Source organism: Phyllobates terribilis, unplaced genomic scaffold, assembly GCF_046119375.1.
Source record: "Phyllobates terribilis strain yellow unplaced genomic scaffold, ASM4611937v1 Scaffold_488__1_contigs__length_1352022, whole genome shotgun sequence".
Classification (NCBI taxonomy): Eukaryota; Metazoa; Chordata; class Amphibia; order Anura; family Dendrobatidae; genus Phyllobates; species Phyllobates terribilis.
Window position 1 is genome coordinate 878,673 of NW_027363248.1, and position 23,557 is coordinate 902,229.

Genomic DNA, 23,557 nt, shown 5'->3' on the forward strand with positions numbered 1-23,557 from the left:
GCCAGTCCACAAGCCTTCTTCATTCGAGATCTTGTGGGAAAAATGCACATAAGTACAATGCCTCCTCAAGAATACAGTAATGTCCTCCTGGGGGATAAAGGGATTGTGCATAAACACAACAACAGGAACATCCCCCTTTGAATAGAGGACAGTAAAAGTGAGTCCATCTAGGAGGGAGTTCTCAGTATGGCCTTTCAAGGTTCTATAAAGATTTTGGCAAGCAGCCATAGTAGAAAGAACCAGCACATACCTTCCATGACTTCTAAATTCCTGCAGGCAAAGAATGTCCGACTTCTTAATCTTCAATGCTTCATAGAAGATGGCATTCACCAGGTAGGACATGGAAAAATGTCCCTTCTTCTCCTCGGAAATCTCAATGCGAAATCCATTCTTGACCCGGGGGTCCCCGGTCCCAGCAAATTTCAGCTTGACTCCCATAGTCAGCCACGGAAATCGCCTTCCCGTTTCCTCCTCACTCTCCCCCTATAGCAGCATCCAGCTTAAGCCACCGGAGTGGCGATGCTGGAAGGCCGAGGGCTAGCACTCAAGGAACCTGATGTCCAGACACTTGATCTGAGCCAAAAGGCCGAGAAGCGATAACCAGAATTGGTTTCGAACTACGGAGCCACCCAAGGATCCTGAAGAGTCCATTTGTGGAGATGAGCTCCTGGACTCCCGTTAAGAAGACATGTTGTCAACCTCTAGATCCCTTACATGCCTGCACTTTTCGGCTTGCTGCTGCTGCAATCCACGCGTTTTAGATCTGCATAACTCCACCTCTTTAAACACAGCACCCTCACCCCCTGCTGTTCCCACCCGCCTCAACACCGTTGGAAGGGAGGAGAACCAATTAAGGCGGGGGGTGGGGTGGAACGAGCAGCTGTCTACCCTTAGCAGGAGGGCTGCTGATTACTTACCTCTCCTGCTGCTGCTGGCTGTCCAGCAGCAGACTGAAGGTGGCTGCTGCTGTGCGCAGGTATATAAAGGCTCAGAGCCTATTATGACACGCGCAGCCAGCGTTCCATTGCCACATTCCATCTACTGCAGGCAGGATACCTGGCTGGCTGAATGTCGCTGAGAAGCTCACAGAGACCGCCATAAGCAACAGTTTAACAGAATGCCACAGACTAATCAACCAAACTTTTTGGGTTGGGTTCTCTTTTATAGTCTGCAGGCATTAATTGAAAGAAGTCAGTGTTCCAGCAGAGGGAGACAACGTTTCAGAAAAGGCATTGTAGCAAACCAAAAAAGAAATTTTAAGCGCAGCAGAGTAACCAGCGCACATACCTGTTAGCTCAGGTGAGTTTAAAAGGCTGCTGTTGATAACAAGGGCATTTGCTAAATAGATGGTGTGTGTGCAACAATATACTGAAAGGTCAATTATATTGTGCAGCTTATCTCACCACCTGTAGTTATTTAGGTGAAAGCTCCAAAATGCTTGCCTAATATGTCTGTTTATCCAAAAGGAAGTAAAGAGGGAGAGCTAGAAAGATAGCATTGCGTTACATTACATGGCAATGCAATGCACAGTTGCTGAAGTTGAACCAAAATGAGCTTGTCATCTGGCTTCTGCAACTTTGAACATGAAAAATCCAATGAGGAGAAGAAAAGCAAAGCCAAAGAGTCCATCCCAAAATCCGACAAACAAGCAAAATGAACAAAAAACATTGAATTCAATACTTTCTGATTTTAGAAACTGCATTAAAGAAGGGGTGCACCGGTCCTGGAGATACTGCAATACCAGGTCAATGCGTGGAGTGGACAGAGCAAGCTCTTTTTCCATCTCCCTGTTCTAAAAATCCATTTAATATATGGTCCCCAGATAGGGGACGTATCAGATATTAAACTGATAAGAACAGATACTACACTTGATCTTAGCCAAAAGGCCGAGAAGCGATAACCAGAATTGGTTTCGAACTACGGAGCCACCCAAGGATCCTGAAGAGTCCATTTGTGGAGATGAGCTCCTGGACTCCCGTTAAGAAGACATGTTGTCAACCTCTAGATCCCTTACATGCCTGCACTTTTCGGCTTGCTGCTGCTGCAATCCACGCGTTTTAGATCTGCATAACTCCACCTCTTTAAACACAGCACCCTCACCCCCTGCTGTTCCCACCCGCCTCAACACCGTTGGAAGGGAGGAGAACCAATTAAGGCGGGGGGTGGGGTGGAACGAGCAGCTGTCTACCCTTAGCAGGAGGGCTGCTGATTACTTACCTCTCCTGCTGCTGCTGGCTGTCCAGCAGCAGACTGAAGGTGGCTGCTGCTGTGCGCAGGTATATAAAGGCTCAGAGCCTATTATGACACGTGCAGCCAGCGTTCCATTGCCACATTCCATCTACTGCAGGCAGGATACCTGGCTGGCTGAATGTCGCTGAGAAGCTCACAGAGACCGCCATAAGCAACAGTTTAACAGAATGCCACAGACTAATCAACCAAACTTTTTGGGTTGGGTTCTCTTTTATAGTCTGCAGGCATTAATTGAAAGAAGTCAGTGTTCCAGCAGAGGGAGACAACGTTTCAGAAAAGGCATTGTAGCAAACCAAAAAAGAAATTTTAAGCGCAGCAGAGTAACCAGCGCACATACCTGTTAGCTCAGGTGAGTTTAAAAGGCTGCTGTTGATAACAAGGGCATTTGCTAAATAGATGGTGTGTGTGCAACAATATACTGAAAGGTCAATTATATTGTGCAGCTTATCTCACCACCTGTAGTTATTTAGGTGAAAGCTCCAAAATGCTTGCCTAATATGTCTGTTTATCCAAAAGGAAGTAAAGAGGGAGAGCTAGAAAGATAGCATTGCGTTACATTACATGGCAATGCAATGCACAGTTGCTGAAGTTGAACCAAAATGAGCTTGTCATCTGGCTTCTGCAACTTTGAACATGAAAAATCCAATGAGGAGAAGAAAAGCAAAGCCAAAGAGTCCATCCCAAAATCCGACAAACAAGCAAAATGAACAAAAAACATTGAATTCAATACTTTCTGATTTTAGAAACTGCATTAAAGAAGGGGTGCACCGGTCCTGGAGATACTGCAATACCAGGTCAATGCGTGGAGTGGACAGAGCAAGCTCTTTTTCCATCTCCCTGTTCTAAAAATCCATTTAATATTTGGTCCCCAGATAGGGGACGTATCAGATATTAAACTGATAAGAACAGATACTACACTTGATCTTAGCCAAAAGGCCGAGAAGCGATAACCAGAATTGGTTTCGAACTACGGAGCCACCCAAGGATCCTGAAGAGTCCATTTGTGGAGATGAGCTCCTGGACTCCCGTTAAGAAGACATGTTGTCAACCTCTAGATCCCTTACATGCCTGCACTTTTCGGCTTGCTGCTGCTGCAATCCACGCGTTTTAGATCTGCATAACTCCATATCTTTAAACACAGCACCCTCACCCCCTGCTGTTCCCACCCGCCTCAACACCGTTGGAAGGGAGGAGAACCAATTAAGGCGGGGGGTGGGGTGGAACGAGCAGCTGTCTACCCTTAGCAGGAGGGCTGCTGATTACTTACCTCTCCTGCTGCTGCTGTCTGTCCAGCAGCAGACTGAAGGTGGCTGCTGCTGTGCGCAGGTATATAAAGGCTCAGAGCCTATTATGACACGCGCAGCCAGCGTTCCATTGCCACATTCCATCTACTGCAGGCAGGATACCTGGCTGGCTGAATGTCGCTGAGAAGCTCACAGAGACCGCCATAAGCAACAGTTTAACAGAATGCCACAGACTAATCAACCAAACTTTTTGGGTTGGGTTCTCTTTTATAGTCTGCAGGCATTAATTGAAAGAAGTCAGTGTTCCAGCAGAGGGAGACAACGTTTCAGAAAAGGCATTGTAGCAAACCAAAAAAGAAATTTTAAGCACAGCAGAGTAACCAGCGCACATACCTGTTAGCTCAGGTGAGTTTAAAAGGCTGCTGTTGATAACAAGGGCATTTGCTAAATAGATGGTGTGTGTGCAACAATATACTGAAAGGTCAATTATATTGTGCAGCTTATCTCACCACCTGTAGTTATTTAGGTGAAAGCTCCAAAATGCTTGCCTAATATGTCTGTTTATCCAAAAGGAAGTAAAGAGGGAGAGCTAGAAAGATAGCATTGCGTTACATTACATGGCAATGCAATGCACAGTTGCTGAAGTTGAACCAAAATGAGCTTGTCATCTGGCTTCTGCAACTTTGAACATGAAAAATCCAATGAGGAGAAGAAAAGCACAGCCAAAGAGTCCATCCCAAAATCCGACAAACAAGCAAAATGAACAAAAAACATTGAATTCAATACTTTCTGATTTTAGAAACTTCATTAAAGAAGGGGTGCACCGGTCCTGGAGATACTGCAATACCAGGTCAATGCGTGGAGTGGACAGAGCAAGCTCTTTTTCCATCTCCCTGTTCTAAAAATCCATTTAATATATGGTCCCCAGATAGGGGACGTATCAGATATTAAACTGATAAGAACAGATTTTTTTTTTTTCCTCAGATTAAGACCCACATTAATTTATGCATCATAGCGCATATTCACATAACGGGTTCTCAAATCATCATTCGGAAAAACAAAAACAAAATCCCAAAAAACACAACCCTGCAATTAACTGTTACTTACTGTAAGAAGTCCAATGTGAAAAGTTCCAGAGTGCTTCTGCTGCTGTCTCACCATACTTCTTTTTATCCAATAAATAGGCATAAAACAGTCTAGCAAGAAAAATCTTTCTGCATTCCATGGGGGAAAAAACAATCTTTTTAAAAATCACCAAATTCCGAACGTCCCATAAAACCTCTTTATATATGACAAAAATAATCCAGCTTGCCCGCTTCCTTTGCGAGTACTTAAAATCTTGACCTATTAAAATCCTTTCAAAATCGAAACAATGAAAACCAACTAAAGCAACAAACATACGTGACAACAAGGTAAAAACTTTTTTAGCAAAAAAACAGTCCCAAAAAATATGCTGTATTGTTTCCACCTTATTGCAACCTTCCCTAGGACATAGTTCTTGAACCTTTATCCCCCGGTCATTCAAAAAAGCCCTTGTTGGCAAGCATCCATGCAACGCCATCCAGGTTACATCCTTCTGTCTGTTGCTGATTCCACGCATGAAAAAAAGCTTCCACACCTGTCCAGACTGTGCATTATTACAAAACGGCACATCACATAACATCTCCTTCTTCTTAATACCTGAGACAATCAGTTTTTTGTCCGGTCTAACCATGGAGCTTATCCCATTTTGATCATAGAAGGACCTAAGCACCACATAAAAAAACGGTATCACAAACGAAACTGGTTTTCTTAAATCCTTCTCACACCAGCTCCATTTCTGGAAAAGCCGTCCTGCTAAATATTTGCACATGTCCGCAGTCCTGTTATTGCACTGGGATAATTTATAAATGTTCAAAAAATAATGCATTCTTAAAAATAAGTCAATGTTAGGAAAATCACAACCCCCATTTTCCACAGAACACATAACCATTCCTCTTCTTAGTTTCTCCATTTTGGATCCCCAAAAAAACACAAACAGTTTCCTTGTCACTCTCTTTGTCCAAAGCACAGCAGGTGGGAAAATCAAAGCAGTGTACAGCAGAAGCGGGAGAATCACAGACTTGATTACCAGCACTTTCCCTCTCAGCGACAGGTTCCTTAGTTTCCAAAAGTTCAACTTCTGATCCATTTTGTCTTCTAGAATCTTCAGGCTGCTTTTCCCTTTCAGTTCCTTCTCAAAGATGACACCAAGAACCTCAATTTCCTCCCTACTCTCCACTCCTGCCACGTTAACCTCAACCTGCCTCCCAAAGTTACAAAGCTGGCACTTTCCCCAATTCACCGCCATACCAGCCACACAACAAAAAATCCTTACGTGCAAATTCACTCTATTGAGATCCGCCTGTGAACCACAAGTAAAAACAATATCATCCATATAACTTAAAGACTTGACTGGACCCCCGGATCCCCCAGGAATAAAAACACCAGCCACACACTTGTCAACTTGCACACTTTTTAAAAGGGCCTCAACCACACAGATAAAAAGAATTGGTGACTGGGGACAACCCTGCCTAACTCCCGATAAAATATTAAAACTGGAACTCACATGCCCATTAAATAAAATCTGGCTACTGACCCCACAATAAAAACTCTTAATGACCATCAATAATTTATCCGGAACACCAAGGTGACTTAAAGCAGAGAACAAAAATCTATGTGATATTTTATCAAAGGCTTTCTCCAGGTCCACCGACTGTAACAAAAGAGCATTCTTATTCAAATTAGCCTGATAAATTAAGTCTCTTAGAAGCAGCAAATTATCTGAAATTTTCCTACCAGGCACTGCACATGCCTGATACTCCCCCACCATATCACCTATCACATCTGCCAGTCTACCAGCCACAATTTTAGAAATAATTTTGTAATCACTGTTTAACAATGTTATGGGCCTCCAATTTTTAATATCCCTCATGTCCCCTTTCTTATGAATCAGCGTAACAATCCCCCTACGCATAGAAACCGATAAAATCCCATGAGTAAAACCATATTGCACCACCCGGGAAAACTCCACACCTATAATATCCCAAAATCTAACATAAAATTCAGCAGGAAGACCATCACAGCCTGGCGTCTTGCCTTTCGCCAAGCCATCCACTGCCCGTCTAATTTCATCTTTCCCAACCTCCTCACTTAAAAACCCAATTTTCTCCTCAGGAATATTATTAGTTAATACTTTGCAATAATCATTAATTTCCGCATCACTGGCTCTACTATCGTTAGAGAAGAGTGTTTCATAAAAGGAAAGAATACTGCCAATCATCTCATCCCCAGATACCTCCCCTGCAGGAGAAAAAACAGACTTAAAAACCCCTTTAGGTTTAAAACATTTTTTAAAAAAGTATCTCGAACATTGCTCATTTTCCTCCATGTGCTTTATTTTTGCCTTAAACATAATAGTCTTCCCTTTTTCAATAAGTATCTTCTTCAGTTCGTCCTTCAAATCTGCAATCTCTTTATCCACCTCCATCCCCGCTCTCTTAAACTTATGGAGTACTTCCAATTTTGAAATAACAGCAGCATCATGATCCCTTTTGGCTTTCGCTCTCCTAAAACACACCCCTTTAAAATAACATGCAAATTTCTCCTTAGCCCAGTCCCACCACTCTAGCAAATTTTTAAAAAGGTGCTGTTCAGACACACAAGACAAAAACACTTTATTAAAACCAACCTTAACACTCTCCTCTTCCAGCAGGCTTACGTTCAGCTTCCAGAGTCCCTTTCCAAAAGCCAGGGACTCAGCTATACACAGATCTACCACTATCATCTTGTGGTCAGAAAAAGTCGTCATCACGTGGTTGCACTTGGCCACCTTAATCCCTTCAGACATAAAAACATAGTCAATTCGGGAAACACTACGTCCACTATCTGATATGTATGTGAACTTATCACTTGGCCCAACCATCAGACCAGCATCCGTGTAGCGTAAATCCTGCACAATCTGATTTAAAATATTAGACGTAACATCAGTCCTACCTTCCGTAGAGCTCTTACGATCTTTTGCGGATCTGACACAATTAAAATCTCCAGCCACTATAGTGAAGTCTCTGCCTGGTAAAAACAACTTTAGAGACTCCAAAAACCCAACTCTTGCTTGTTTATCAGCAGGGGCATAAACATTAAAAACCCGTACCCGCTGACCTAAAAAATCCACTAATAAAAACAAACATCTCCCAGGTATGATTACTTTAAACTCTAAAACCTTTAGACTGGAATTACACAGTAAAATGCCCACCCCTTCATTCCTGTTTTCTGAGCATGGGGACCAAAAAGATTGCCCCTTATTCCACTCACTCTCATGCGGGGCAGATTTAATTACACATTCCTGCAGACAGACAATATCTGCATTCACACTCTCAATGTACTCCAGTATCCCTGCTCTCCTACAAGCAGAACCAATCCCTCGTACATTCAGAGAAGCAACACACAACGCCATCATAACAACAGGAAAAAATCTCCACCATACCCGATCCATCATGAACCAGGAGAAAACCCACTCCTGCCACCCACTTTTCTACGTATATCAGGCGACTCAGAACTCGAGTCCCTGTTAGAATAACCTGGTCTTAGGGAGACTGGATCTTCCTGCCCCCCAGACCAACACCCCTCCACCTTACTTCTTTTAATCACGGAGGCATAACTCTCCTCCTTGCCATCATCTTCCTCCTCATTTTCACTCCAATCACTGTTAACCCTATCACGCTGCTGAGGGGTTATAGTTCCATCCGAATCAGAATCCTCCTCCTCCAAAACCTCCATTTCCTCACCCCCATCTCTTCCCAAAACAGGATTCACTGACTCCGCCATATTAGACAAATCCATCCCATCACCCGGGCCATGCACATCAGCTACTTTGTTTATTACTTCCAGCCCCTCCCTCAAACCAACTTTCTTCTGGCTACGCCCCTTTTCCTCCATCTTGGGCACCGCATGGTCTCTTCCCCTACCACCATCTTGTTTTTGGCTTTCCCCCTCTGAATCTGAGCCTTCGCCCTCCTCCCCACTTTCCTGCCGAGTCTTCTTCTGCCTCTCTTCAGCGTCCACCTGTGACCTAGGAATCTGAGCCCACAATCTACATTTCCTTGCAAGGTGATCTGCATGTCCACACAAATCACACACCTTATTCATTGGGCAACCACTTGCAACATGCCCAGATTTCCCACAACCTCTACAAACATCACCTTGCACTGGACAATCTTTCTGAACATGTCCAAACTCATGACACTTCCTACAATATTCCATCTGTCCATTATAAAAACAAAATCCTCTTTCTCCTCCGATAGAAAACTGTGCAGGAATGCTCTTGGCACCCCCAATAGCTCTATCATCCGGTGTCAGTTTTACAACATATCTCCTCTTGCCATTTAGATAATTGTATTTGTTCTTCATTCTTCCCAAAAATTTAACCTCACTACAATACCGAGCTAAAAAATTGGAAACAGTCTCATCCGGAACTTTAGGGTTATACATGTGCACAACCACATACTTATATGTCTGCTGGAACAGAGGTTCCAGTGCAATAAACTCTAGGCATTTCAATTCCTTTTCTTCCTTCATTCGTACCAACTCCATGTAGACTCTCTGGCAAATACTCAAAGAAACAAAAGTGATATCATAAATTCCTTGTTTCTGAAAATCCTGCAGTGCCAATACATCCGTTACCTTCAAGCCATTAATGTTCTTCAAGACATCAACGCAAACTTGGTCCAAACCGATTTCTCCTTCATGACCTGCAGCCACCTTCAGACGGACCGAGTCCTCTAATCCACGTGTTTTCTCCACCATTTTTACAGCAGATAAACACAATCGCCGCTCAATCGCACACTAGGGCCCCACAAGGGGGAACCCCAGTCACAACTGCCCTCCAAACAACACCAGCAGCAGAAAACCACCACTGATCTTGCCAAAAGGCCGAGAAGCGATAACCAGAATTGGTTTCGAACTACGGAGCCACCCAAGGATCCTGAAGAGTCCATTTGTGGAGATGAGCTCCTGGACTCCCATTAAGAAGACATGTTGTCAACCTCTAGATCCCTTACATGCCTGCACTTTTCGGCTTGCTGCTGCTGCAATCCACGCGTTTTAGATCTGCATAACTCCACCTCTTTAAACACAGCACCCTCACCCCCTGCTGTTCCCACCCGCCTCAACACCGTTGGAAGGGAGGAGAACCAATTAAGGCGGGGGGTGGGGTGGAACGAGCAGCTGTCTACCCTTAGCAGGAGGGCTGCTGATTACTTACCTCTCCTGCTGCTGCTGGCTGTCCAGCAGCAGACTGAAGGTGGCTGCTGCTGTGCGCAGGTATATAAAGGCTCAGAGCCTATTATGACACGCGCAGCCAGCGTTCCATTGCCACATTCCATCTACTGCAGGCAGGATACCTGGCTGGCTGAATGTCGCTGAGAAGCTCACAGAGACCGCCATAAGCAAAAGTTTAACATAATGCCACAGACTAATCAACCAAACTTTTTGGGTTGGGTTCTCTTTTATAGTCTGCAGGCATTAATTGAAAGAAGTCAGTGTTCCAGCAGAGGGAGACAACGTTTCAGAAAAGGCATTGTAGCAAACCAAAAAAGAAATTTTAAGCGCAGCAGAGTAATCAGCGCACATACCTGTTAGCTCAGGTGAGTTTAAAAGGCTGCTGTTGATAACAAGGGCATTTGCTAAATAGATGGTGTGTGTGCAACAATATACTGAAAGGTCAATTATATTGTGCAGCTTATCTCACCACCTGTAGTTATTTAGGTGAAAGCTCCAAAATGCTTGCCTAATATGTCTGTTTATCCAAAAGGAAGTAAAGAGGGAGAGCTAGAAAGATAGCATTGCGTTACATTACATGGCAATGCAATGCACAGTTGCTGAAGTTGAACCAAAATGAGCTTGTCATCTGGCTTCTGCAACTTTGAACATGAAAAATCCAATGAGGAGAAGAAAAGCAAAGCCAAAGAGTCCATCCCAAAATCCGACAAACAAGCAAAATGAACAAAAAACATTGAATTCAATACTTTCTGATTTTAGAAACTGCATTAAAGAAGGGGTGCACCGGTCCTGGAGATACTGGAATACCAGGTCAATGCGTGGAGTGGACAGAGCAAGCTCTTTTTCCATCTCCCTGTTCTAAAAATCCATTTAATATATGGTCCCCAGATAGGGGACGTATCAGATATTAAACTGATAAGAACAGATACTACACTTGATCTTAGCCAAAAGGCCGAGAAGCGATAACCAGAATTGGTTTCGAACTACGGAGCCACCCAAGGATCCTGAAGAGTCCATTTGTGGAGATGAGCTCCTGGACTCCCGTTAAGAAGACATGTTGTCAACCTCTAGATCCCTTACATGCCTGCACTTTTCGGCTTGCTGCTGCTGCAATCCACGCGTTTTAGATCTGCATAACTCCACCTCTTTAAACACAGCACCCTCACCCCCTGCTGTTCCCACCCGCCTCAACACCGTTGGAAGGGAGGAGAACCAATTAAGGCGGGGGGTGGGGTGGAACGAGCAGCTGTCTACCCTTAGCAGGAGGGCTGCTGATTACTTACCTCTCCTGCTGCTGCTGGCTGTCCAGCAGCAGACTGAAGGTGGCTGCTGCTGTGCGCAGGTATATAAAGGCTCAGAGCCTATTATGACACGCGCAGCCAGCGTTCCATTGCCACATTCCATCTACTGCAGGCAGGATACCTGGCTGGCTGAATGTCGCTGAGAAGCTCACAGAGACCGCCATAAGCAACAGTTTAACAGAATGCCACAGACTAATCAACCAAACTTTTTGGGTTGGGTTCTCTTTTATAGTCTGCAGGCATTAATTGAAAGAAGTCAGTGTTCCAGCAGAGGGAGACAACGTTTCAGGAAAGGCATTGTAGCAAACCAAAAAAGAAATTTTAAGCGCAGCAGAGTAACCAGCGCACATACCTGTTATCTCAGGTGAGTTTAAAAGGCTGCTGTTGATAACAAGGGCATTTGCTAAATAGATGGTGTGTGTGCAACAATATACTGAAAGGTCAATTATATTGTGCAGCTTATCTCACCACCTGTAGTTATTTAGGTGAAAGCTCCAAAATGCTTGCCTAATATGTCTGTTTATCCAAAAGGAAGTAAAGAGGGAGAGCTAGAAAGATAGCATTGCGTTACATTACATGGCAATGCAATGCACAGTTGCTGAAGTTGAACCAAAATGAGCTTGTCATCTGGCTTCTGCAACTTTGAACATGAAAAATCCAATGAGGAGAAGAAAAGCAAAGCCAAAGAGTCCATCCCAAAATCCGACAAACAAGCAAAATGAACAAAAAACATTGAATTCAATACTTTCTGATTTTAGAAACTGCATTAAAGAAGGGGTGCACCGGTCCTGGAGATACTGCAATACCAGGTCAATGCGTGGAGTGGACAGAGCAAGCTCTTTTTCCATCTCCCTGTTCTAAAAATCCATTTAATATATGGTCCCCAGATAGGGGACGTATCAGATATTAAACTGATAAGAACAGATACTACACTTGATCTTAGCCAAAAGGCCGAGAAGCGATAACCAGAATTGGTTTCGAACTACGGAGCCACCCAAGGATCCTGAAGAGTCCATTTGTGGAGATGAGCTCCTGGACTCCCGTTAAGAAGACATGTTGTCAACCTCTAGATCCCTTACATGCCTGCACTTTTCGGCTTGCTGCTGCTGCAATCCACGCGTTTTAGATCTGCATAACTCCACCTCTTTAAACACAGCACCCTCACCCCCTGCTGTTCCCACCCGCCTCAACACCGTTGGAAGGGAGGAGAACCAATTAAGGCGGGGGGTGGGGTGGAACGAGCAGCTGTCTACCCTTAGCAGGAGGGCTGCTGATTACTTACCTCTCCTGCTGCTGCTGGCTGTCCAGCAGCAGACTGAAGGTGGCTGCTGCTGTGCGCAGGTATATAAAGGCTCAGAGCCTATTATGACACGCGCAGCCAGCGTTCCATTGCCACATTCCATCTACTGCAGGCAGGATACCTGGCTGGCTGAATGTCGCTGAGAAGCTCACAGAGACCGCCATAAGCAACAGTTTAACAGAATGCCACAGACTAATCAACCAAACTTTTTGGGTTGGGTTCTCTTTTATAGTCTGCAGGCATTAATTGAAAGAAGTCAGTGTTCCAGCAGAGGGAGACAACGTTTCAGGAAAGGCATTGTAGCAAACCAAAAAAGAAATTTTAAGCGCAGCAGAGTAACCAGCGCACATACCTGTTATCTCAGGTGAGTTTAAAAGGCTGCTGTTGATAACAAGGGCATTTGCTAAATAGATGGTGTGTGTGCAACAATATACTGAAAGGTCAATTATATTGTGCAGCTTATCTCACCACCTGTAGTTATTTAGGTGAAAGCTCCAAAATGCTTGCCTAATATGTCTGTTTATCCAAAAGGAAGTAAAGAGGGAGAGCTAGAAAGATAGCATTGCGTTACATTACATGGCAATGCAATGCACAGTTGCTGAAGTTGAACCAAAATGAGCTTGTCATCTGGCTTCTGCAACTTTGAACATGAAAAATCCAATGAGGAGAAGAAAAGCAAAGCCAAAGAGTCCATCCCAAAATCCGACAAACAAGCAAAATGAACAAAAAACATTGAATTCAATACTTTCTGATTTTAGAAACTGCATTAAAGAAGGGGTGCACCGGTCCTGGAGATACTGCAATACCAGGTCAATGCGTGGAGTGGACAGAGCAAGCTCTTTTTCCATCTCCCTGTTCTAAAAATCCATTTAATATATGGTCCCCAGATAGGGGACGTATCAGATATTAAACTGATAAGAACAGATACTACACTTGATCTTAGCCAAAAGGCCGAGAAGCGATAACCAGAATTGGTTTCGAACTACGGAGCCACCCAAGGATCCTGAAGAGTCCATTTGTGGAGATGAGCTCCTGGACTCCCGTTAAGAAGACATGTTGTCAACCTCTAGATCCCTTACATGCCTGCACTTTTCGGCTTGCTGCTGCTGCAATCCACGCGTTTTAGATCTGCATAACTCCACCTCTTTAAACACAGCACCCTCACCCCCTGCTGTTCCCACCCGCCTCAACACCGTTGGAAGGGAGGAGAACCAATTAAGGCGGGGGGTGGGGTGGAACGAGCAGCTGTCTACCCTTAGCAGGAGGGCTGCTGATTACTTACCTCTCCTGCTGCTGCTGGCTGTCCAGCAGCAGACTGAAGGTGGCTGCTGCTGTGCGCAGGTATATAAAGGCTCAGAGCCTATTATGACACGCGCAGCCAGCGTTCCATTGCCACATTCCATCTACTGCAGGCAGGATACCTGGCTGGCTGAATGTCGCTGAGAAGCTCACAGAGACCGCCATAAGCAACAGTTTAACAGAATGCCACAGACTAATCAACCAAACTTTTTGGGTTGGGTTCTCTTTTATAGTCTGCAGGCATTAATTGAAAGAAGTCAGTGTTCCAGCAGAGGGAGACAACGTTTCAGAAAAGGCATTGTAGCAAACCAAAAAAGAAATTTTAAGCGCAGCAGAGTAACCAGCGCACATACCTGTTAGCTCAGGTGAGTTTAAAAGGCTGCTGTTGATAACAAGGGCATTTGCTAAATAGATGGTGTGTGTGCAACAATACACTGAAAGGTCAATTATATTGTGCAGCTTATCTCACCACCTGTAGTTATTTAGGTGAAAGCTCCAAAATGCTTGCCTAATATGTCTGTTTATCCAAAAGGAAGTAAAGAGGGAGAGCTAGAAAGATAGCATTGCGTTACATTACATGGCAATGCAATGCACAGTTGCTGAAGTTGAACCAAAATGAGCTTGTCATCTGGCTTCTGCAACTTTGAACATGAAAAATCCAATGAGGAGAAGAAAAGCAAAGCCAAAGAGTCCATTCCAAAATCCGACAAACAAGCAAAATGAACAAAAAACATTGAATTCAATACTTTCTGATTTTAGAAACTGCATTAAAGAAGGGGTGCACCGGTCCTGGAGATACTGCAATACCAGGTCAATGCGTGGAGTGGACAGAGCAAGCTCTTTTTCCATCTCCCTGTTCTAAAAATCCATTTAATATATGGTCCCCAGATAGGGGACGTATCAGATATTAAACTGATAAGAACAGATACTACACTTGATCTTAGCCAAAAGGCTGAGAAGCGATAACCAGAATTGGTTTCGAACTACGGAGCCACCCAAGGATCCTGAAGAGTCCATTTGTGGAGATGAGCTCCTGGACTCCCATTAAGAAGACATGTTGTCAACCTCTAGATCCCTTACATGCCTGCACTTTTCGGCTTGCTGCTGCTGCAATCCACGCGTTTTAGATCTGCATAACTCCACCTCTTTAAACACAGCACCCTCACCCCCTGCTGTTCCCACCCGCCTCAACACCGTTGGAAGGGAGGAGAACCAATTAAGGCGGGGGGTGGGGTGGAACGAGCAGCTGTCTACCCTTAGCAGGAGGGCTGCTGATTACTTACCTCTCCTGCTGCTGCTGGCTGTCCAGCAGCAGACTGAAGGTGGCTGCTGCTGTGCGCAGGTATATAAAGGCTCAGAGCCTATTATGACACGCGCAGCCAGCGTTCCATTGCCACATTCCATCTACTGCAGGCAGGATACCTGGCTGGCTGAATGTCGCTGAGAAGCTCACAGAGACCGCCATAAGCAAAAGTTTAACATAATGCCACAGACTAATCAACCAAACTTTTTGGGTTGGGTTCTCTTTTATAGTCTGCAGGCATTAATTGAAAGAAGTCAGTGTTCCAGCAGAGGGAGACAACGTTTCAGAAAAGGCATTGTAGCAAACCAAAAAAGAAATTTTAAGCGCAGCAGAGTAATCAGCGCACATACCTGTTAGCTCAGGTGAGTTTAAAAGGCTGCTGTTGATAACAAGGGCATTTGCTAAATAGATGGTGTGTGTGCAACAATATACTGAAAGGTCAATTATATTGTGCAGCTTATCTCACCACCTGTAGTTATTTAGGTGAAAGCTCCAAAATGCTTGCCTAATATGTCTGTTTATCCAAAAGGAAGTAAAGAGGGAGAGCTAGAAAGATAGCATTGCGTTACATTACATGGCAATGCAATGCACAGTTGCTGAAGTTGAACCAAAATGAGCTTGTCATCTGGCTTCTGCAACTTTGAACATGAAAAATCCAATGAGGAGAAGAAAAGCAAAGCCAAAGAGTCCATCCCAAAATCCGACAAACAAGCAAAATGAACAAAAAACATTGAATTCAATACTTTCTGATTTTAGAAACTGCATTAAAGAAGGGGTGCACCGGTCCTGGAGATACTGCAATACCAGGTCAATGCGTGGAGTGGACAGAGCAAGCTCTTTTTCCATCTCCCTGTTCTAAAAATCCATTTAATATATGGTCCCCAGATAGGGGACGTATCAGATATTAAACTGATAAGAACAGATACTACACTTGATCTTAGCCAAAAGGCCGAGAAGCGATAACCAGAATTGGTTTCGAACTACGGAGCCACCCAAGGATCCTGAAGAGTCCATTTGTGGAGATGAGCTCCTGGACTCCCGTTAAGAAGACATGTTGTCAACCTCTAGATCCCTTACATGCCTGCACTTTTCGGCTTGCTGCTGCTGCAATCCACGCGTTTTAGATCTGCATAACTCCACCTCTTTAAACACAGCACCCTCACCCCCTGCTGTTCCCACCCGCCTCAACACCGTTGGAAGGGAGGAGAACCAATTAAGGCGGGGGGTGGGGTGGAACGAGCAGCTGTCTACCCTTAGCAGGAGGGCTGCTGATTACTTACCTCTCCTGCTGCTGCTGGCTGTCCAGCAGCAGACTGAAGGTGGCTGCTGCTGTGCGCAGGTATATAAAGGCTCAGAGCCTATTATGACACGCGCAGCCAGCGTTCCATTGCCACATTCCATCTACTGCAGGCAGGATACCTGGCTGGCTGAATGTCGCTGAGAAGCTCACAGAGACCGCCATAAGCAACAGTTTAACAGAATGCCACAGACTAATCAACCAAACTTTTTGGGTTGGGTTCTCTTTTATAGTCTGCAGGCATTAATTGAAAGAAGTCAGTGTTCCAGCAGAGGGAGACAACGTTTCAGAAAAGGCATTGTAGCAAACCAAAAAAGAAATTTTAAGCGCAGCAGAGTAACCAGCGCACATACCTGTTATCTCAGGTGAGTTTAAAAGGCTGCTGTTGATAACAAGGGCATTTGCTAAATAGATGGTGTGTGTGCAACAATATACTGAAAGGTCAATTATATTGTGCAGCTTATCTCACCACCTGTAGTTATTTAGGTGAAAGCTCCAAAATGCTTGCCTAATATGTCTGTTTATCCAAAAGGAAGTAAAGAGGGAGAGCTAGAAAGATAGCATTGCGTTACATTACATGGCAATGCAATGCACAGTTGCTGAAGTTGAACCAAAATGAGCTTGTCATCTGGCTTCTGCAACTTTGAACATGAAAAATCCAATGAGGAGAAGAAAAGCAAAGCCAAAGAGTCCATCCCAAAATCCGACAAACAAGCAAAATGAACAAAAAACATTGAATTCAATACTTTCTGATTTTAGAAACTGCATTAAAGAAGGGGTGCACCGGTCCTGGAGATACTGCAATACCAGGTCAATGCGTGGAGTGGACAGAGCAAGCTCTTTTTCCATCTCCCTGTTCTAAAAATCCATTTAATATATGGTCCCCAGATAGGGGACGTATCAGATATTAAACTGATAAGAACAGATACTACACTTGATCTTAGCCAAAAGGCCGAGAAGCGATAACCAGAATTGGTTTCGAACTACGGAGCCACCCAAGGATCCTGAAGAGTCCATTTGTGGAGATGAGCTCCTGGACTCCCGTTAAGAAGACATGTTGTCAACCTCTAGATCCCTTACATGCCTGCACTTTTCGGCTTGCTGCTGCTGCAATCCACGCGTTTTAGATCTGCATAACTCCACCTCTTTAAACACAGCACCCTCACCCCCTGCTGTTCCCACCCGCCTCAACACCGTTGGAAGGGAGGAGAACCAATTAAGGCGGGGGGTGGGGTGGAACGAGCAGCTGTCTACCCTTAGCAGGAGGGCTGCTGATTACTTACCTCTCCTGCTGCTGCTGGCTGTCCAGCAGCAGACTGAAGGTGGCTGCTGCTGTGCGCAGGTATATAAAGGCTCAGAGCCTATTATGACACGCGCAGCCAGCGTTCCATTGCCACATTCCATCTACTGCAGGCAGGATACCTGGCTGGCTGAATGTCGCTGAGAAGCTCACAGAGACCGCCATAAGCAACAGTTTAACAGAATGCCACAGACTAATCAACCAAACTTTTTGGGTTGGGTTCTCTTTTATAGTCTGCAGGCATTAATTGAAAGAAGTCAGTGTTCCAGCAGAGGGAGACAACGTTTCAGAAAAGGCATTGTAGCAAACCAAAAAAGAAATTTTAAGCGCAGCAGAGTAACCAGCGCACATACCTGTTAGCTCAGGTGAGTTTAAAAGGCTGCTGTTGATAACAAGGGCATTTGCTAAATAGATGGTGTGTGTGCAACAATACACTGAAAGGTCAATTATATTGTGCAGCTTATCTCACCACCTGTAGTTATTTAGGTGAAAGCTCCAAAATGCTTGCCTAATATGTCTGTTTATCCAAAAGGAAGTAAAGAGGGAGAGCTAGAAAGATAGCATTGCGTTACATTACATGGCAATGCAATGCACAGTTGCTGAAGTTGAACCAAAATGAGCTTGTCATCTGGCTTCTGCAACTTTGAACATGAAAAATCCAATGAGGAGAAGAAAAGCAAAGCCAAAGAGTCCATTCCAAAATCCGACAAACAAGCAAAATGAACAAAAAACATTGAATTCAATACTTTCTGATTTTAGAAACTGCATTAAAGAAGGGGTGCACCGGTCCTGGAGATACTGCAATACCAGGTCAATGCGTGGAGTGGACAGAGCAAGCTCTTTTTCCATCTCCCTGTTCTAAAAATCCATTTAATATATGGTCCCCAGATAGGGGACGTATCAGATATTAAACTGATAAGAACAGATACTACACTTGATCTTAGCCAAAAGGCTGAGAAGCGATAACCAGAATTGGTTTCGAACTACGGAGCCACCCAAGGATCCTGAAGAGTCCATTTGTGGAGATGAGCTCCTGGACTCCCGTTAAGAAGACATGTTGTCAACCTCTAGATCCCTTACATGCCTGCACTTTTCGGCTTGCTGCTGCTGCAATCCACGCGTTTTAGATCTGCATAACTCCACCTCTTTAAACACAGCACCCTCACCCCCTGCTGTTCCCACCCGCCTCAACACCGTTGGAAGGGAGGAGAACCAATTAAGGCGGGGGGTGGGGTGGAACAAGCAGCTGTCTACCCTTAGCAGGAGGGCTGCTGATTACTTACCTCTCCTGCTGCTGCTGGCTGTCCAGCAGCAGACTGAAGGTGGCTGCTGCTGTGCGCAGGTATATAAAGGCTCAGAGCCTATTATGACACGCGCAGCCAGCGTTCCATTGCCACATTCCATCTACTGCAGGCAGGATACCTGGCTGGCTGAATGTCGCTGAGAAGCTCACAGAGACCGCCATAAGCAACAGTTTAACAGAATGCCACAGACTAATCAACCAAACATTTTGGGTTGGGTTCTCTTTTATAGTCTGCAGGCATTAATTGAAAGAAGTCAGTGTTCCAGCAGAGGGAGACAACGTTTCAGAAAAGGCATTGTAGCAAACCAAAAAAGAAATTTTAAGCGCAGCAGAGTAACCAGCGCACATACCGGTTAGCTCAGGTGAGTTTAAAAGGCTGCTGTTGATAACAAGGGCATTTGCTAAATGGATGGTGTGTGTGCAACAATATACTGAAAGGTCAATTATATTGTGCAGCTTATCTCACCACCTGTAGTTATTTAGGTGAAAGCTCCAAAATGCTTGCCTAATATGTCTGTTTATCCAAAAGGAAGTAAAGAGGGAGAGCTAGAAAGATAGCATTGCGTTACATTACATGGCAATGCAATGCACAGTTGCTGAAGTTGAACCAAAATGAGCTTGTCATCTGGCTTCTGCAACTTTGAACATGAAAAATCCAATGAGGAGAAGAAAAGCAAAGCCAAAGAGTCCATCCCAAAATCCGACAAACAAGCAAAATGAACAAAAAACATTGCATTCAATACTTTCTGATTTTAGAAACTGCATTAAAGAAGGGGTGCACCGGTCCTGGAGATACTGCAATACCAGGTCAATGCGTGGAGTGGACAGAGCAAGCTCTTTTTCCATCTCCCTGTTCTAAAAATCCATTTAATATATGGTCCCCAGATAGGGGACGTATCAGATATTAAACTGATAAAAACAGATTTTTTTTTTTTTTTTTTTTTTTTAACCACTCAGGTTTAGATATAAGCAAACAGTTAACCAGACTTCGTCATAAGTTATACTGCCACTTCATAAACATCATTGTGGTTTCTTTATTAAAGTATTATTCAACAAAAATACAAACAAGTAATCCTATGCCAGAGACATTTCCAGAAAAAATATCAACGGTATTTAACCATATCCTGCCACTTAAGGTATTTCCACACACCTTCAGAATCTGTTCCACCACCACCACCTTCTCTTGTATCCCACAAATAGATTACATATAGTTTTGCTAAGATCAACCTAATACAATCATTTACTGTTAAATTTACCTTTTTAAACACACACAAATTTCTCACATCCCATAAGCTCTCCTGCACACACACCATAATAAACCACATCATCCTTTCTAGGCCACGACGACTAGCACCAAAACCAAACATAGCCACTCTCCAATCAATAAACTTCACACCAGCAATCCCTTTACACAGTCCACCCACACCTTTCCACACATCATACGCAAAATTACAATCCCACATAAGGTGCCTCACCGTCTCATTCGCTCCACAACCATCCCTTGGACATACTGCAGATCTTATGAGATCTCTTTTCTTCTGAAAATCCCTCACTGGCAAAATATTATGAAGGCCCATCCATACTATATCTCGCTGTCTATTCGACACACCTTGAATGCTTAACTTCTTCCATACCCGCGCAACTTCCATAGAACGCAATCCCACCACATTACCCTCACACTCATTCACACACATCTTCCCCATCACCTTCTTAACAAACGTAAAGTCTTTCATTGCAACTGCTAACAAATCATTCTTCCTCACAAACTTCTCAATCAAACCATACCACTCAGGACACTTAAAAGCAACAGGCACATTCTTATCACGCTTCACCCAATTCAGACCATACAGCATCCATCCAGCCAAATACTTACACATAAATGCCCCTTTATTATTCTTCCCAATCAAAATGACCGTAGTCTTAATAAAATGCAATGTTAGAAACACTTCAATATTCGGAAACTTCAGTCCCCCATACAAATATTGCTTAAACAAAATCTCTCTCTTAAGTCTTTCCATCCTACTGCCCCAAAAAAACACAAAAATTAGTTTCTCCACTTTTTTAATTTTCCTATAGGGCACTGGAAAAATACAAGAAACATAAAGCAAAATAGGGAGAATAACAGCCTTAATAATAAGAACCTTCCCTACCAAAGACAAAGAACGTAACTTCCAAAAATTCATCTTCCGCACAATCCGCTCACCACATTCATCCCAACTCTCATAACCTTTCAAATCATCATTAAAAAAAACTCCCAACACTTTAATTGCACCATCCACACCAGCCACACCATCCATCTTAATCCTATTGTCACCAAAACATTTAAACATGCATTTGTTCCAATTCACACGAAACGCTGACGCGCCACAAAAAAAATTCAACAACAATTTTACTCTCTCCATAGAGGCCACACTCTCACTCACCACTACTACATCATCCATATATCCTAAGACTTTCACAGTCATTCCACCACTCCCCGGCACTAACAAACCACGCACCACTTTCTCTTTCCGAATCATACACAGCAGTGGCTCAATCACACACACAAATAATACCGGTGACATGGGACAACCTTGCCTCACACCAGACCTAATACACACTTTCTCACTCAAAAACCCATTCACCAGAAATTCACTCACCACCTCCCCATACAATCCTCTCACGGCACGCACAAATTTCTCCGGAAAACCCATTCTACGCAAAACCTCAAATAGAAACACATGAGACACGCGATCAAACGCCTTTTCAAAGTCAACAGCCATCACCATACACTTCTGCTTTCTTACTTTACAATCCCACAACACATCTCTTAAAAGACACAGATTATCTGTCATACATCTACCAGGCACTGCACACACTTGATCTTTACCAATCACATCAGCTATAACCACACGCATCCGACACGCCAAAATTTTACTGAATACCTTGTAATCGGCGTTCAGAAGCGTAATTGGCCTCCAATTACTCAAACACCTTTTATCCCCTTTCTTATGGATTAAGACCACCACTCCCTCCTTCATTGAACCCGCAAGCATCCCATTCTCCCACATAAACTGACACACTTCCACTAAATCCATACCCATCACTTCCCACATCATAACATATAGCTCCACAGGCAAACCATCCTTCCCAGGCGTCACATTTTTCCTTGCACCAAACACCGCTTTCTTAACTTCCTCCTCAATCACTGCCTCACATAGACCAGAACATCCATCCTTATCCACCTTACAATCCAAAGTCTTAAGCACTTCTTCTTTCAAACTCTCATCCACCCACTTCCTGCCAAACAACTCAGCATAAAACGTGACCACTTCCTTCATTACATCCTCCCCACTCACACAAACACCATCCACATCAAAAATCTCCTCCATACCCTCCTTCTTACCATTTATTTTTTTAAAGAAATATCTTGAACACTTTTCATCTTTATCAAGATGGACCACCTTTGACCTAAAAATTATTTCCCTTCCCTTCCTCTCCAAAGTCCTCTTCAAATCCTCTCTCGCACTTCTTAACAAATCATCCACATCCACACCACACATCCTCATTTTCTCCAGCCATTCCACCCTCATCATTAAATCTTTATATTGACTCCTAACCATGGCAGCCTTTTTATAGCCCCATCGACGAAAAAACTTTTGCACTTCATACTTCATCCAATCCCACCACACCAACACACTTTCAAACTTACTCTTTTGAGATTTACACCAACTATATTTTTTCTTAAAATCATTCACAATTCTCTCATCCTCAAGCAAACTCACATTCAATTTCCACACACCTCTCCCATGCACCCGCCTTAAATCCCCTCTAAACTCACCTTTCAGGCACACATGGTCCGAAAAAGGAACTGAAAATTGAGAAAAACCATCACATATTATATTTTTAGAAAAAAACATCCTATCAATCCTAGATGTTATCCCACCCCTGTCAGCTTTATAGGTTGGTGGTGGTGGCTTCCCCAAATAAACCTCAGCAGCATCAAAAAAGAAAAAATCAGAAATAATGTTTGCCAATTTTTTTCCTGAGGCATCAACTTTCCCCTCAGTTACACAGTTAAAATCACCTGTTACGATCACAGGGATCCTACCAGGTAATTCTAAACATAATTTATCTAATAAACTTAACCTGTCTTCTTTTTTTGTAGGACCATAAATATTTATAATTTTAACTTTCCACCCCCTCCCACACACAAATGCAGAGATGCAACGACCCACCTCTATTACCTTATAATATTCAAAAACAAAATTTCTATTATTTAATACTATCCCAACTCCATCATTTTTATTCCCACTAGAGCCAGACCAGATATGCTGGCCATATGGCCAATCAGCGTCTTCCAGGGGTTCTTCTATACCACACTCCTGTAGACACATAATATCAAAAGAATGGTTATGTAAGAAGTCCAGAATCACAGATCTTCTAACTCTAGACTTTAAAAGTCTTACATTAAGGGACGCAATGTCCCAATTTGGTTTAGAGACCATTCTTTGGCTCAAAAACCAGAAACACCAGTCTCAGCAAAAAAACATGCCTTCCTTATCCTTTGTCATCCGGCGAACTCCCACTTAGCTGAAAGATAGTGGACTCCAAATTCTCCTCCAGGTAAGCCGTTGACGCAGGAGAAAGAGAAACCACTGGGTAATCCCGCTCACTCACCGGA

The 23,557-nt window shown here is 43.7% G+C and overlaps 10 non-coding genes and 1 pseudogene across 10 annotated transcripts; all 11 read right to left on the reverse strand.

Annotated features, from left to right (window-relative positions):
- Nucleotides 1-1,707: 1,707 nt before the first annotated feature.
- LOC141230032 (U2 spliceosomal RNA) lies at nt 1,708-1,898 on the reverse strand. The gene has a single exon (XR_012296623.1). It is a non-coding gene; the product is annotated as a U2 spliceosomal RNA (small nuclear RNA).
- Nucleotides 1,899-3,007: 1,109 nt separating this feature from the next.
- On the reverse strand, nt 3,008-3,198 carry LOC141229894 (U2 spliceosomal RNA). The gene has a single exon (XR_012296512.1). It is a non-coding gene; the product is annotated as a U2 spliceosomal RNA (small nuclear RNA).
- A 1,109-nt stretch (nt 3,199-4,307) lies between these two features.
- LOC141229983 (U2 spliceosomal RNA) lies at nt 4,308-4,496 on the reverse strand. The gene has a single exon (XR_012296593.1). It is a non-coding gene; the product is annotated as a U2 spliceosomal RNA (small nuclear RNA).
- A 6,068-nt stretch (nt 4,497-10,564) lies between these two features.
- LOC141229912 (U2 spliceosomal RNA) lies at nt 10,565-10,755 on the reverse strand. The gene has a single exon (XR_012296529.1). It is a non-coding gene; the product is annotated as a U2 spliceosomal RNA (small nuclear RNA).
- Nucleotides 10,756-11,864: 1,109 nt separating this feature from the next.
- Nucleotides 11,865-12,055, reverse strand: LOC141230033 (U2 spliceosomal RNA). The gene has a single exon (XR_012296624.1). It is a non-coding gene; the product is annotated as a U2 spliceosomal RNA (small nuclear RNA).
- Nucleotides 12,056-13,164: 1,109 nt separating this feature from the next.
- Nucleotides 13,165-13,355, reverse strand: LOC141230034 (U2 spliceosomal RNA). Its single transcript, XR_012296625.1, has one exon. It is a non-coding gene; the product is annotated as a U2 spliceosomal RNA (small nuclear RNA).
- Nucleotides 13,356-14,464: 1,109 nt separating this feature from the next.
- LOC141229902 (U2 spliceosomal RNA) lies at nt 14,465-14,655 on the reverse strand. Its single transcript, XR_012296520.1, has one exon. It is a non-coding gene; the product is annotated as a U2 spliceosomal RNA (small nuclear RNA).
- Nucleotides 14,656-15,764: 1,109 nt separating this feature from the next.
- On the reverse strand, nt 15,765-15,955 carry LOC141230035 (U2 spliceosomal RNA). The gene has a single exon (XR_012296626.1). It is a non-coding gene; the product is annotated as a U2 spliceosomal RNA (small nuclear RNA).
- Nucleotides 15,956-17,064: 1,109 nt separating this feature from the next.
- LOC141230036 (U2 spliceosomal RNA) lies at nt 17,065-17,255 on the reverse strand. Its single transcript, XR_012296627.1, has one exon. It is a non-coding gene; the product is annotated as a U2 spliceosomal RNA (small nuclear RNA).
- Nucleotides 17,256-18,364: 1,109 nt separating this feature from the next.
- On the reverse strand, nt 18,365-18,555 carry LOC141229903 (U2 spliceosomal RNA). Its single transcript, XR_012296521.1, has one exon. It is a non-coding gene; the product is annotated as a U2 spliceosomal RNA (small nuclear RNA).
- Nucleotides 18,556-19,664: 1,109 nt separating this feature from the next.
- LOC141229997 (U2 spliceosomal RNA) lies at nt 19,665-19,875 on the reverse strand (annotated as a pseudogene).
- Nucleotides 19,876-23,557: the final 3,682 nt, after the last annotated feature.